Source organism: Bombus vancouverensis, chromosome 10 (genome assembly GCF_051014615.1).
Source record: "Bombus vancouverensis nearcticus chromosome 10, iyBomVanc1_principal, whole genome shotgun sequence".
Taxonomy (NCBI): Eukaryota; Metazoa; Arthropoda; class Insecta; order Hymenoptera; family Apidae; genus Bombus; species Bombus vancouverensis.
The window spans coordinates 11,953,157-11,967,987 of NC_134920.1; the positions used below are offsets into that span (position 1 = coordinate 11,953,157).

The 14,831-nt window shown below is 37.7% G+C and overlaps 1 long non-coding RNA gene across 1 annotated transcript; it reads right to left on the minus strand.

Annotated features, from left to right (window-relative positions):
* Positions 1 to 5,238: 5,238 nt before the first annotated feature.
* Positions 5,239 to 6,874, minus strand: LOC143303282 (uncharacterized). Its single transcript, XR_013059419.1, has 3 exons — positions 5,917 to 6,874; positions 5,431 to 5,783; positions 5,239 to 5,362 (listed from the first exon to the last, which is right to left on the minus strand). It is a non-coding gene; the product is annotated as an uncharacterized LOC143303282 (long non-coding RNA).
* Positions 6,875 to 14,831: the final 7,957 nt, after the last annotated feature.

Here is a 14,831-nt window from a genome sequence, read left to right on the forward strand (position 1 = left end):
TAATAAGTAATATTTACCTATTTATAATATTATTATTTATAAATTACACTTATTTATAAATTATACTTATAATAAGTTCATAAGTTTATTAACTTATTATAAATAATTAGCCATATCACTGCGCCACGCCAGAGAAACTTACTCAAAATTCTCAATGCGAGAATTGATTGTAAATTTTAATAAACATAAAAAAAAAAATATAGCGCACCTTATTGACAGTTTGCAAATCCAGAGAAATAGTTTATTTGCAAATGTTCGGTCGATCGGCTCAGCCTTAATCCGCAAATAATATTAATACTACAACTGTAAAACAATGCAATTGCTGAAAGCGCATCCCCAACCGAACAAATAACATTCGTAGGGAATTAACAGTTATGTCGAAGAACAAACGGTGCCCGCACGTACCTTACTTTACACCCCGCGACTAATCGCATTACCGTTTCCCTGAAAGCTCGTCTCTCGTTTCGGACACTAGAAATCCTCACGAAAATTCCGCAGGTAGACGGCCAAGTCCATTGTTCGTGCGTCCCTTCGAAATCTTTATTGTTTTAGCCGAAATATTATTTCAGGCACCGTTCGAAGGTACATACCCCGAAGCTACCCAAGGTTCTCCTAAAACTCTGTTTTTTCATCCTTTATGGATTTCTCCGTTTATTCTATTCTGTTTATGCATGTTTCGCAGACCAAGTAATTTCTTACTCGTGCGTTTGAGCTATTGACTGGATTAACAAGACGAATGTTTTCAATAGATTTTAAACAAAAGGAATTTAGGAGAAGGTTGTATCGGTGTGAAGACTTGAAAGATGTTTTATTGATTATTATTTATTATAATTCCAAAATTACCCTCTACGGAATCCAACTATGGGGAACAGCAAGTAACTCCAACATCGAAATACTACAACGCTTCCAATCGAAAACGCTAAGATCCTTAATAGACGCACCTTGGTATGTTACCAACGAAACCATCCATCGCGACCTCAAGATACCCACAGTCAAAGAGGAAATAGAAAAATATAGCGACAGATATAGCAAAAGAGTCAACAAACTCCGAAACCCCCTAATCACTGGACTACTTGATACGACGGACCAGATTCGCAGGCTGAAGAGGCACTACCTAAACGCTAGATTCATTTAGTTATCCAAATTAAGCATATGCACTTACTTATAATACTTATAAATTATACCTATCTATAATAAGTATTAATTTATTGTAAATAAACAGCCATGTCACTGCGCCACGCCAGAAAAATTACTGAAAATTCTCAACGCGAGAATTGATCGTAATTTCAACAAATAAATAAAAAAAAAAATTTATTATAATTCCGAATAATTCTAGGAGACATGTATTAAGAAAAGAAAATTTATTACTTTCCTCGATTTTCTAATCTTATGTTAATAACAAAGAGCTTGGGTAATCGATCTTTTCCAAACATTGTCGGTGGTTTTTCTATTGATTCCATTTTTCTGTCAGTGATTATCCTATTGAATATCCTTATACAACTTGTGATTAGAACTATTTCTTTATTCGATAATTAGTCATTGTTCAATTTGTTTTTTAATTTTTCAATTACACTCATTTTCGTTCAGTTACACTCGCTTTCTTCTATACCACGTACGAAAGCTATTTAAATTACAGTGAATACATGTACTTTCAAAGAACATCTTCGTTCTATTCTCTTCGATCTTTTCGCAACTTTTTACCCGTGGCTTATAATATCGTAAGAAGCTACTCGATGTCATAACTATAAATACGAAGACGTTCCATCAACGATTCTAAAAATTGTCCCGTAAAGTCAATATGTATAAAATATGTCCACGAAGAACATCAAGAATTTATCAATTGCGCAGCTTTCTCTTTTCTCCAACATCCTTTAAAATACGGAACAAGAAACGCCCTAAGTTTAACTCCTAGCGATCGCACGACGCGAAGCTGTTCCTGTTTTTGAATGGATAGCGCGACTCATCGTGCGTTCGATGAGAAATCGCGTATACTGTCCTCAGCGCTGAAAAAATGGAGCAGGGATAATCCCATCGGTGACACAATATTCGCGTAACCGACGATCGTAAGGACTCGAGGTGTAAAGAAGGAAAGGAAGAAGAAGAAGAAGCAGCAGAAGAAGAAAAAGAAGAAGAAGAAGAAGAAGGTGGAGGACAAGGACGGTCCTCGAAGAACTCGTCACACTCGCACCCCATAATCCTCCAGCGGCATTCACGATCAGACTTACCACGCACACACATGCAAAGAGTTACGGACACGGACAGATTGAAATACAGAGAAGAGAGCAACGTACACGTACGCGTGCGATGGAGAAATCGGCGCGCGCGAACCAGGAGAAAACGAGTCGCACGACCTGAATAACTCCGCCTGGATGTTTCTAATGCGTGGCTTAGCAGGCTCACGAGTTCGTGAAGAGGACCGATGAACTTCGGATAATCATCCGACCCCTTCTATCTCTTTCTTCTCGTCGCTTGATTCCTTTTCTCGCGCAGACTTCTTTTCCATTCTTCCGGGGGGAACAATCTAACTTTTCCCCGGTGGCGACGAGGCAGACGCTTCCGTGACTAATTTCGGGGGTTGCAGACATTCCGTGCGTGGTTTCGGAAATATCGGATAATGCTTTTGCCAGGATCCTGTGCGAATTCGACGAATATGTTTCGTGTCGTAGAATTTTTCATTTTGATCTTTTCACGTGCTCGAGGATACCTTGGGATACCTTAAGTAACAAGGATATATTAATGTAAAATTTTTTTTTTTATTTAATTCTTTTCATTAACAGTTTGTCCAATTTGAACATTTGGTAGAATTTTTTAACTGCTTGATTATCGCGTGGGTGGCTACCCCCAGCGGGATACCATCTTCGTGTTTTAATGTAAAATGGGAAAGTCCAAAAAGTTTCTTTTGTTTCATTAGTGAAATAATAGATGCAAAACATTTTTTATTTTATATTATTTTCTGGATTTATGATCCACTACAAAATGATCCATTTTATAGTAATAGAATAAAATGTATCAAACATAATTGAATAAAATAATATAAAACAAAAAATGTTGTGCATCTACTACTTGCTTATAAAACGAAAAGAACTTTTTGGACAACCTAACAGAAGAGTTACGATCGACTTATTCGATTCACTCGCGTGTATCGACTTTAATAATACGAAATATGATCGCACAAATTTCTAATTAAGAAACAAGCAGTTGATAGCGTTAATAAAGTTGAACACGTTAATAAAGATAGCTTGTAAATTTATATTCCATGAATTTCTAAGTGCCTGGTCTCTTCAAACGGAGAGATTTCGACAGTACCATTCGAAAATCCTGAAGAGCACCGTAGTATACGATCAAATTACAAAACCAACGCAACGCTCCGAAGTCCATATTCCTCCCCATCGCTTTCACCGTCTGTCGGTCTGATAGCACGATTACCGTGCTGTCAAATTCCGTATCAAACACGAGGATCCCTGGAGCCGTTACGTCCCATCACGAAGAAACGATTTCTCCCGCGAAGAAATGAAAAAGCTTGTTGTCTCGTCACGAGTAACGCTCGAGGGTCTCGCAAGTCGATCAAATTCCGTCCGTTGGAACGAGAACGACGACAAAGTACGATAAATGGGACTACGTATGCGAACAAAAAAGACGAAAAGATAAAAGGAGAAAGAAAGAGATTGAAACGTGAAAAACGTAAGACGGTATGAATAAAAGTAGGAGAGGGGAGGGGGGTGAAAGTAACGAAAGGAGAGGACGATATCGTGAGCGTTTACGACGTCGTTTTGCCTCGATAAATATGCTTGGAACCCTTTTTCAAGGGATGCAAAACACCCCTCTTGGTAGGCGGGGTGCAACGAAACCTGTGTAATCTGCCATACGTTTCCCATGAATATGCATCTGCGAGGCTAATGCGATTTGATTCACGATTGGCCTAAGTGTACGGGGGAAACGGGAAGGGAAGATCTCTTGAAAGCTACAATAATTCGATACGTCGACCGTGAGGGCACAAATTAACGTTTGTTAGCGTAACATAACGTTTCTCTGCCGTTCGATCGCGGAGACGATGCGATTCCCTGATGAAAATAAATCGCTCGCCAAGCCGAGGATTAAAGATTCCCTTTTTGTGCTTCGAAAATTGGTAACGACCGGTTATTTCGTTCGCATGAAAAATATATAGCTGTTCATCTGGGATTACCGCACAGTTCTCGTTCAATTCCGTCTGGTATGAGCTTGACAAGGCGCGTTGCATCACATTTTATACGTCGATGGACAATTTCTGAAAAATTCTTGATGTTAGTGGCAGAATATATATCACCGTCTATAATTATTTAAACTTGAAAATGAGCATTGCCGATGTAATTTTTCGGAAAGTAAATGATTTTCCCTGAAAGTAGAACCTTGCTTCGTACATCGCGTAATTTTGGAAAACGTAAGTACTTCTTTTATCTGTAAAAGACATCGTTATCTCGTGTTTCTAAAATACCTCTTATTTTAAACTTACGACCTCCCCCATTAAGATCTAAATCTTGATATTGCGCGCACGAATCTCGACTTTCCAGTAATAAAAATGTCAACGGAAAATTCAGTTTCCCTGCGAAATATCTGCTGGAAAGAGGAACAGCTATCTCTATAACCACGCAAATTAAGTAATTCTAATTTACGCACGTTTTACGACTGGACAGTAAATCGCAAGCTATCGCTCACTCTCATTTTATCTTCGTTTCCTGGGCAAATTTACTGCGCAAATTTGTCGGAGCGTTGCTTTACACCGACACGTCTACAAGAGGATTTAATAAATCACCAGTACAATTAGCAAGTTGTCAAGGTTCATGAAGTTCTGTTAGATAGGCTGAGCAAGGTATACTCGTCGATTTTCGATTCACACGCCTTTACGATCCTTCTATACTTCTTTATCTTCCGATCTCTCGGAAAATCCTAAGCCGCATTCGAACTATCTACTTTCGTCGGCTTTGCAGTACTTAAGGTGCAGGGTGAAGAGGGGTAAGGTTTTAATTGTTTTACTGTCAAGGGGATTTCCAAAGGGCCAACTGCACACCAATAAAACCGATTTTGCCAGACCCTCGTAAACTTTATGTCAACACGGTACACCGAACAGCGTTAAGTTTTCACTATCCAGGGAAATTCCAACGATCTGTGCTTCCTGGTTGTAAGAAAATGCGATAACGGAAGCGCTAGACGAGGCTAAAGAAAATAAAGCGTTTAAGAACTCACCTGTTTACACAAAGATCGTCGACCATCCCATTTTCAACCCTCTCTTTTCCTCTTCTTCTTTAATAATCCGACGAATATTCGCAAAGGATACGAACGAAGTACACCAAAGGTTGAAAGTTTTCTTAGCATGCAGTGGTTTACGCTGCAAGTAAAGAGGATTAGTATGAACAATTACTAAGAGTGATTAACGAGATGACTTCGTAGCCTCACAGATCGTTGTTTCTCTCAGGAATTACGCTTGTAATTTAGATACTGTCGATGGCCGAGCGTACTGCTGGTAGCCTCAGGATACTGTTATTCTTGGAATTAAATAGAATAGCTGGAGTCCTTGCACCTGGAAATCCTTCCTTGCAATTGTGCGACACCTGCAAGGGTGCACGCAGTTGATCTCGGTCGGATAGCACAATGGCGCATGATCGATTCCCTGATCTTATCTTCTTCCGCTTTCTTAACGATTCTCTTCCGTAAACCGATAAACGTAGACAGGAAACGTGCGTGAAAGGTTTTTATAGAAAGTTGAAGATTTCGTATTTACGATGTACGTATATTACGGAAAATCTTTGCTAAAACATAACATTTTAATCATAACATTTTAATATTCGACAAACGTGAACCATGAATTTGTAAAAATATTTGCAATCTATCAGTGATCGAGTAAAAAGAAATAAAAAAACGAATTAAGAAACAAACACCCACCCGCTTGACAGGGCGTCAACATCGTTAGCTTCTCGTTTTCACTAAAACCCGCAAGGCACCTGTATCATTTCCCATATGATCCCTCTGTGGTAAACAGGTTAATCCTCGATTGACCCTTCTTTGCACACAGGTTTGATCTGACCATCTTATTGTAGGAAAAAAGGGGAACGTCCGTGAGCGGAAGAGAGACGGATTACAGTTCGGCACGCGACCAGAGAACCGCAAAGGTACGGTGACAAAAAGGTCGGCGGATGCGACGTGGCCGTCGCACACGCCTGCATGGTGTGCGCTTCTCGTTTGGGTCGGTGAGGTTGAACGAGGTCGGTGGTTCGCCTCCTTAACATAAACCTCGGACCTTCCGTTAACGTTGATCAATTGGACGAAGGCGCTTCCTTGCCCGTGGCCGTCGTGTCGGGTAGACAGCTTGTCGATAAGCTTCGTGGCAACCGGACGAGGCAACGACGACGTCCCGGCGATCTCGCGGATCACGGCTTGTAACGAGAACAGCTCGGTTAATCGACGTAAACGAGCCTTCGAAAGCTGTCGCGACTACCCTTCCGGCAGTAAGGGTAGAAGCGAGGGGTATTGTGCCGCGCAGTTCCTTGCAGGAAAGATCTTTTGTGCATGAACGGATAAAGAGCAACCAAAGAAGGCCGTTGTGCGCTCTATTAGAGACGTACACGCTCGCGTAACTTTCTTCTTTCAAATTTCATTTCCTTATATATATATTTCTTTTTTAACATAATTGTAAATTATTTAATCAACGACTAATTTGCTGGCATAGAATGTTGAATATTTTGGCGTCTCGCGTGGAATGATTCAAAATTAGAGTTTTTATCAAAGAACGGAGAATATTAGAAAAGAAGTACCACTTAAGAAGCTATATTCTATGCGATATACAGGGTGGTTGGTAACCGGTGGTACAAGCGGAAAGGGGGTGATTCTACGCGAAAAAAGAAGTCGAAAATATAGAATAAAAATGTTTCGTCTGAAGCTTTGTTTTCGAGAAAATCGATGGAAAAATTTAAGAAAAAAAAAATTAAAAAAATTTTTATTCTATATTTTCGACTTCTTTTTTTGCGTAGAATCACCCCCTTTCCGCTTGTACCACCAGTTACCAAACCGCCCTGTATATAAATACATTTATTAGAGTTCGAAGGTATTCCAATACTTTGATTGATTTATTACGTTAAAAATATTTGTTACAAATTCGCCTTATTGATAGCGTAAACTAAAAATGTGTGGATACTCCGCGAACCGTAAACTTAGTAAATGTAAATTTTGCAGGCGACTGAAAACACGGAGAAGCATGGCACACGATTTCACGCGAAATGGCTGGTAAACGATTTCCGATACATTTCTGCTCGAGAATATTTGTACATCTCGGCTAGTTAAAACGAGTAACAATAAATACTTGTTCATGTTTGTGGACATGTACGGTTTGTGCGTACAGTTCGATCTATGTCAGTTCGTTCTACCGTATTTTCGAAAAAATATATAATTCGTGGTAGAAAACTGGTTGCCGTGAGCATGGTAAACAAACTCGTGTATGTTTGCGTTCTGTTTACCATTTCATATGTTTATCTCCGCTTCGTGGGTATAAGGATTCGAGTAAACAACTATTTTGCATTTTATTTGGTTGCCACCGAGATCAAATTTTGTTTGCAACAAGGTAGTTGGTTTGAACGTTCCGTTTGAATAGAGTCGATCAGTGTAAAATTAATTTAACGAAAACGTACTATTGAATTTGTCATTTTCTTTTGGTATACCTTTATAGCCAAGCAAACAGAAACCTTGTTTTTTTTAAACCTTACACAAAACAATTAGCTTATCGTTTAAAATATATATACAAAAGTAAATCATAATCTTTAACAGAATTTGAAAAACTTTCTCAAACACGTCTCAACAATTCATTTCCTAATTAATTGTCTAAATAACGATACTCAAACGATATATTTTCTAGATAACTAAAATGTTGAAACCATAACATTAGGTCGTCCGAAAGGTTCCTTTCGTTTTACAAGGAAATAATGGATGCACAATATTTCCCGTTTTATATTATTTTATCGAATTACTTATGATCCATTTTGTTCTATCAAGATAAAAATCACAACGTTCGACAGATTAGGTTTCATCTTTGCATAAAGATGCATCGTTGTATAAGACGTGTCTGTAAAAGAAAGACACTTTCCGGACAATATCTATAAAAACATCGAATCTCAATTATCGAAACTATATCATGCGTGCCTTGTAATTGACAAAACTGTTAACCATCTTTTGCAATTAGGGACGTACGAGACTATCGCACATTATATAACAAGATTGTTAGATTCCATCGCTAATCTATTATCTCACGTCAGATAAATGGTGCGCGTACATGATGCGATACCAAACCATCGAACGATGTTATCGAAGTCGACGTGCAAACTTGAACAAAACTTCTACTCGCCCGTATTACCGCGTAGAACAACTTCGTCAGGTCGCGTAGAACAGAAAGGGTTCTGCACTTTCGACGTTGTCTCGAGGTCGGGACGACAGGTTGTCGATAAACCACGGCCACTGCACTAGTCATGTCGATGGACACTTTGTATCGCGATGCGTTCGGCATAAACGCTGTTCTCGATGCCACCACGCCAACTGCGTCCTCTTAAATAACGTGACTTATTATTGCCGTGATTGTTACGGAAAGAAAAACGTCTTGTTGACATCGTTGAACTGTAACGAAATTGTTTTGTTTACGTTCGAAGTTCCCTCTAGGACTGAACGTAATAGGACGAACAATGTGTATACATACGAAATCGTTTGTTCAAATCGAATTTTCGACACATGCGTGTATCTAGTTTCGTAAAAATAATTTATTTATAAACTAATTTATACGTAGCTTTATGCATTTGTATCGACCACGTTCCTTTTTGGAAATTCTACATACATTCCACAAACTTGTTTATCAATGCATAAATAAGTGATAAGAATAAGGTAACCGTTATAGACTTCGAAATATTCAACGTAAAATCAATACTGTTCAGGATTGTTTGCATCCGATATCTTTCCTCCCTATGTCAACATATTCTCCCTAAGAAGTCACAAATGACTGAAACATTAGGGATTCTTATTGTAAATGACGAACAACGAGAAGGTAAGAAAATACGTAAGTGAAATCTTCCGGAACAATTTGTAGATAATGAAGAGAGGAATTTCTAAGAAGACCTTTATTGATTGAAGCAGATAAGAATTATCAATTTTTGGAAGAGTGTAAATTGTAACTTGTTTTGAGTATTCGATTCATATCGAATTTCCGTTCAACTTATTAAAAATGTAATCTACCTTGTAAGAAACTTCTTTCATTAATATTAATAAATACCAATGAGAACAAAAATAGAAGTCGCTAACAAATATATAACAATTTGAATTTAAAACAAACGGTTGCATAAAATTTGATCCGTATATTATTTTGGAAATTATAAAGTATGAACTTTCGTTTCGCAAAGTAACACACCCCTTTACAACAAATATATTTTAATTATATAAAAGCCAATTTATAAACCTATTAAGCGACATAATAGAAATATCGATGGAAAAGAAATTTTGATTGCACTCTTCCTCGTTCCCATGAGCAGCTAAAGAGAAGCAAGAAAAATAGAAGAGGGCATTTTCATGGGATGTAGGTCATCGATTCAAGACTATGGAGGATATCCTGCCCATAGATCGGTAAAAGGGACAGAAGAGAAGAGGAAGGAGCGTGAAGTGCGTTTATGAATGAGTAATCCCGAGGACCTGACCTTCGGATCTTGTACACTTGCGTCATGCCTCCACCCTTGGAGACACCCCCTTCCGGTTCGATGATTTCAGGGGTTGCGAGCGCCGTATGCCGCAACAACTGTCATCTTAAATTTTCGGGGGCGGTGAGATTTACCTTCGCCGGTATTCTCGTAGCTACGACGAATAAATTCGTGACGGAATTTAATGAGCTAAGAATGCCCAGCATAAGTATTTTACCGTAGAAAAATGTGAAATATGATCGTGTTGGCGAAAAAAGTAGAAAACTTGAAGTCTCAGGGACAATAGTACAGTTACGTGTTAATTACGCGTTATATAGAAACTGTGCAGGGATCTTGAGAACGAACTGTATGAATAGGAAAGGAAAATATTAAATTTCCGGGTAAACAAGAAAGGAAAATTGCAGGCTATTAAAAATAATAAATAATAAAATAACCTAATGAATAGAATAGAAAATTCTTTAATGGGTTTGAAGGAATACAATTTAGTATGTCATCGTAATTTATGTAGGATTTCAATGAACAAATGGCTTGAGAATAACATACGTTCTTCTTATGAATAGAATTATTTGCAACAAATACACGAGCTAATGGCTGTGACAGAAGTCCCGTAAGTAAATTAAGAAGAATACAGAAATGGCAGATGAAGGAAATAAATTTTATAAGGCAATTAAGAGTACAAGTAATACTTCTTTTCTTTTTTTCTTATTTATTTATTAAAATTACAATCAATTCTCGCGTTGAGAATTTTCAGTAATCAAGTAATACTTGGAAAACAAACGATGCTTTATTACAAGGGTCTGTGCTGATCGTATCTTATCTAATATTTTTTTTTATTATTTATTTATTTACATATTACAATTTGTCCAGTAAGACATTTGGTAAAATATTATAGCTTAGTGATATAGAAATATAACATGTGGATGGCTACCCCCAGTGGGATACCATCTCTCATCTAATATGAGATTGTAACAAAACTATTAAAATGAAAAGAAGAATTACTTATTCCCTTTACAATTTAAATTTTACAATCATTAAAACCGTTGAAATATGTGCTAAGAAATATTTTAAAAATAATTTCTATTATATCTCTCGTTATATGTTGCCACATCTACTCCAGGTTGCCACATTTACTCCAGGTTGCCACATTTACTCCAGGTTGCCACATTTACTACAGGTTGCCACATTTACTACAGGTTGCCACATTTACTACAGGTTGCCACATTTACTACAGGTTGCCACATTTACTACAGGTTGCCACATTTACTCCATGTTGCCACATCTACTCCAGGTTGCCACATCTACTCCAGGTTGCCACATCTATTCTCGTTGGGGGTGGCTACACACATGATAGTCAAACAGCCAAAAAATTCTACCAAATGTCCAAATCGGACAAATTGTGAATGTAAACAATTAAATAAAAAAAAAAAACATCTACTCTCAATAGTTCTGGGACATACGGAAAATGAAAAGGCAACGTATCCCATATTTTTCCAGAAACCCCCTAAAACCAGCGTGGAAACAGCGATCGTCAAACACGAACCCGTCGTTTCCACGTTTTTTTTTTTGTTTTATTTATTTATTTATTTACATATTACAATTTGTCCAGTAAGACATTTGGTAAAATATTATAGCTTAGTGATATAGCAATATAGCATGTGGATGGCTACCCCCAGTGGGATACCATCTCTCATCTAATATGAGATCGTAACAAAACTATTAAAATGAAAAGAAGAATTACGTATTCCCTTTACAATTTAAATTTTACAACCATTAGTTAGAACCTCTGAAATATGTGCTAAGAAATATTTTAAAAATAATTTCTATTATATCTCTCGTTATATGTTGCCACATCTACTCCAGGTTGCCACATTTACTCCAGGTTGCCACATTTAGTCCAGGTTGCCACATTTACTACAGGTTGCCACATTTACTACAGGTTGCCACATTTACTACAGGTTGCCACATTTACTACAGGTTGCCACATTTACTCCATGTTGCCACATCTACTCCAGGTTGCCACATCTACTCCAGGTTGCCACATCTATTCTCGTTGGGGGTGGCTACACACATGATAGTCAAACAGCCAAAAAATTCTACCAAATGTCCAAATCGGACAAATTGTGAATGTAAACAATTAAATAAAAAAAAAAAACATCTACTCTCAATAGTTCTGGGACATACGGAAAATGAAAAGGCAACGTATCCCATATTTTTCCAGAAACCCCCTAAAACCAGCGTGGAAACAGCGATCGTCAAACACGAACCCGTCGTTTCCACGTTTTTTTTTTGTTTTATTTATTTATTTATTTACATATTACAATTTGTCCAGTAAGACATTTGGTAAAATATTATAGCTTAGTGATATAGCAATATAGCATGTGGATGGCTACCCCCAGTGGGATACCATCTCTCATCTAACATGAGATCGTAACAAAACTATTAAAATGAAAAGAAGAATTACGTATTCCCTTTACAATTTAAATTTTACAACCATTAGTTAGAACCTCTGAAATATGTGCTAAGAAATATTTTAAAAATAATTTCTATTATATCTCTCGTTATATGTTGCCACATCTACTCCAGGTTGCCACATTTACTCCAGGTTGCCACATTTACTCCAGGTTGCCACATTTACTACAGGTTGCCACATTTACTACAGGTTGCCACATCTACTCCAGGTTGCCACATCTACTCCAGGTTGCCACATCTATTCTCGTTGGGGGTGGCTACACACATGATAGTCAAACAGCCAAAAAATTCTACCAAATGTCCAAATCGGACAAATTGTGAATGTAAACAATTAAATAAAAAAAAAAAACATCTACTCCCAATAGTTCTGGGACATACGGAAAATGAAAAGGCAACGTATCCCATATTTTTCCAGAAACCCCCTAAAACCAGCGTGGAAACAGCGATCGTCAAACACGAACCCGTCGTTTCCACGTTTTTTTTTTATTTTATTTATTTATTTATTTACATATTACAATTTATCCAGTAAGACATTTGGTAAAATATTATAGCTTAGTGATATAGCAATATAGCATGTGGATGGCTACCCCCAGTGGGATACCATCTCTCATCTAATATGAGATTGTAACAAGACTATTAAAATGAAAAGAAGAATTACGTATTCCCTTTACAATTTAAATTTTACAATAATTAGTTAAAACCTCTGAAATATGTGCTAAGAAATATTTTAAAAATAATTTCTATTATATCTCTCGTTATATGTTGCCACATCTACTCCAGGTTGCCACATTTACTCCAGGTTGCCACATTTACTCCAGGTTGCCACATTTACTACAGGTTGCCACATTTACTACAGGTTGCCACATTTACTACAGGTTGCCACATTTACTCCATGTTGCCACATCTACTCCAGGTTGCCACAACTATTCTCGTTGGGGGTGGCTACACACATGATAGTCAAACAGCCAAAAAATTCTATCAAATGTCCAAATCGGACAAATTGTGAATGTAAACAATTAAATAAAAAAAAAAAAACATCTACTCCCAATAGTTCTGGGACATACGGAAAATGAAAAGGCAACGTATCCCATATTTTTCCAGAAACCCCCTAAAACCAGCGTGGAAACAGCGATCGTCAAACACGAACCCGTCGTTTCCACGTCCGTCAAGATTTGCCCGCAAAATGGATCTCCTCTCGTCCAACCCCTATCGTCACAATGCGTGCAAGCCTTTTTTCCGTAGCTTCCTGTCGAAACGGATTCCTTTAACCGGGCGAAACCAAGCCCCTGCAACAGGCATATGTGTGCGCACGACACATCACCGTCGAAACTTATTTTAACGTGAAAACGCTAGAAAGAATTCCGTGGGAACTGACTAGGAGAGGTAAGCAAGAGTTGGATTTCCTAAAGAAAAGGAAAAACGCTCCTCCTGTTTCTCTGTGTGTTCAGGCATTTATATCGAAGGGATCGACGAGAGGGGTAAGATCGTTATTAAGGAAGAAACGCATGATTTTTTTATCTTTCGTGGAAGAATCGGTGGTAGGTATTATTTATATTGGAGATCGATGAATTCTTTAATATTAGACCGTTAATCATATATTCGGATGAACTCTATTACAGAAATAAATTGAATTTGCATTAAACTATGGTATAAAGAGAGTTCATCCGAACACACGATCGTCTTTAATAAAAATCTTTTTTTTTTATTTATTTATTTATTAATATTTACAATCAATTCTCGCACTGAGAATTTTCAGTAAATAAAAATCTTTGATAACAAATTTTTCAAACAATTCATCGAATATTTATCTTTCATCTTCTGAAAAAATACCCATCGTTGGTCTACGAAAAGAATGCTATACTAAATCTCTTCTAGAGTCTTCTACAGTTCCAGCAACGACTTCTCATAAATCATAATCGTACTGTCATTCACCCTTCATTCTTTCACGAAAACCATGTCACGACCTTTGGACTTAGAGAAGGACGTTAGAGAAAGTTTCGAGAAATTTGCTTGGAAGGCGAATTATTGTCGAAGGACAGGTAAAATATTGTCACGAAAAGGATTTCGACCGTTTCTGCCGATCATACTAGGAAAGGGTTGAAACCCTCCGCAGCGAATAGGCCAAAGGTTCGTCATATCAAGGTTAAATCGACGAGGGTCGCGAGAATTGACGATCGATGGGGCAAATTTCGTAGAAAAGAAGGCAATTTTTGCGGTAAATGGCCCTCTTTCTCGCGCGATTTGTGCTCTCGAGGAAGGGGCGAGACTAGTTGCCTTTTTAACGCGCAATCTTGCAGATTTTACAAAAAAGGGTTACGCGAAAGGCTTTCCTGTAGGGTCGTTTTCTATTTTTGAAGTAAACTCTTCTTGAAAAATAAATTGTACCGATCTTGGGCAGAAAGATTTGCCATGTGGGAAAATATTTTTTTAGGATGGATTTCAATTACGGAGGAGAATCGAACATTTTTGTGTCGAAGAAAGTCGTCAAATTTCACGAATTACGCAGGTATTTTTGGAAGTTTCAACAAGTAGGAAAAAAACCGTTGTTGCTGCAGAAGAAATTTATGAGGTTAGGATTGTAACGGATCTAAAAAAACGTATAGCGAAGCATTCTTAGGATCGTCGTTTTTGCCACTATGAAAATATGCAGGAAAAATATGAAAAAAG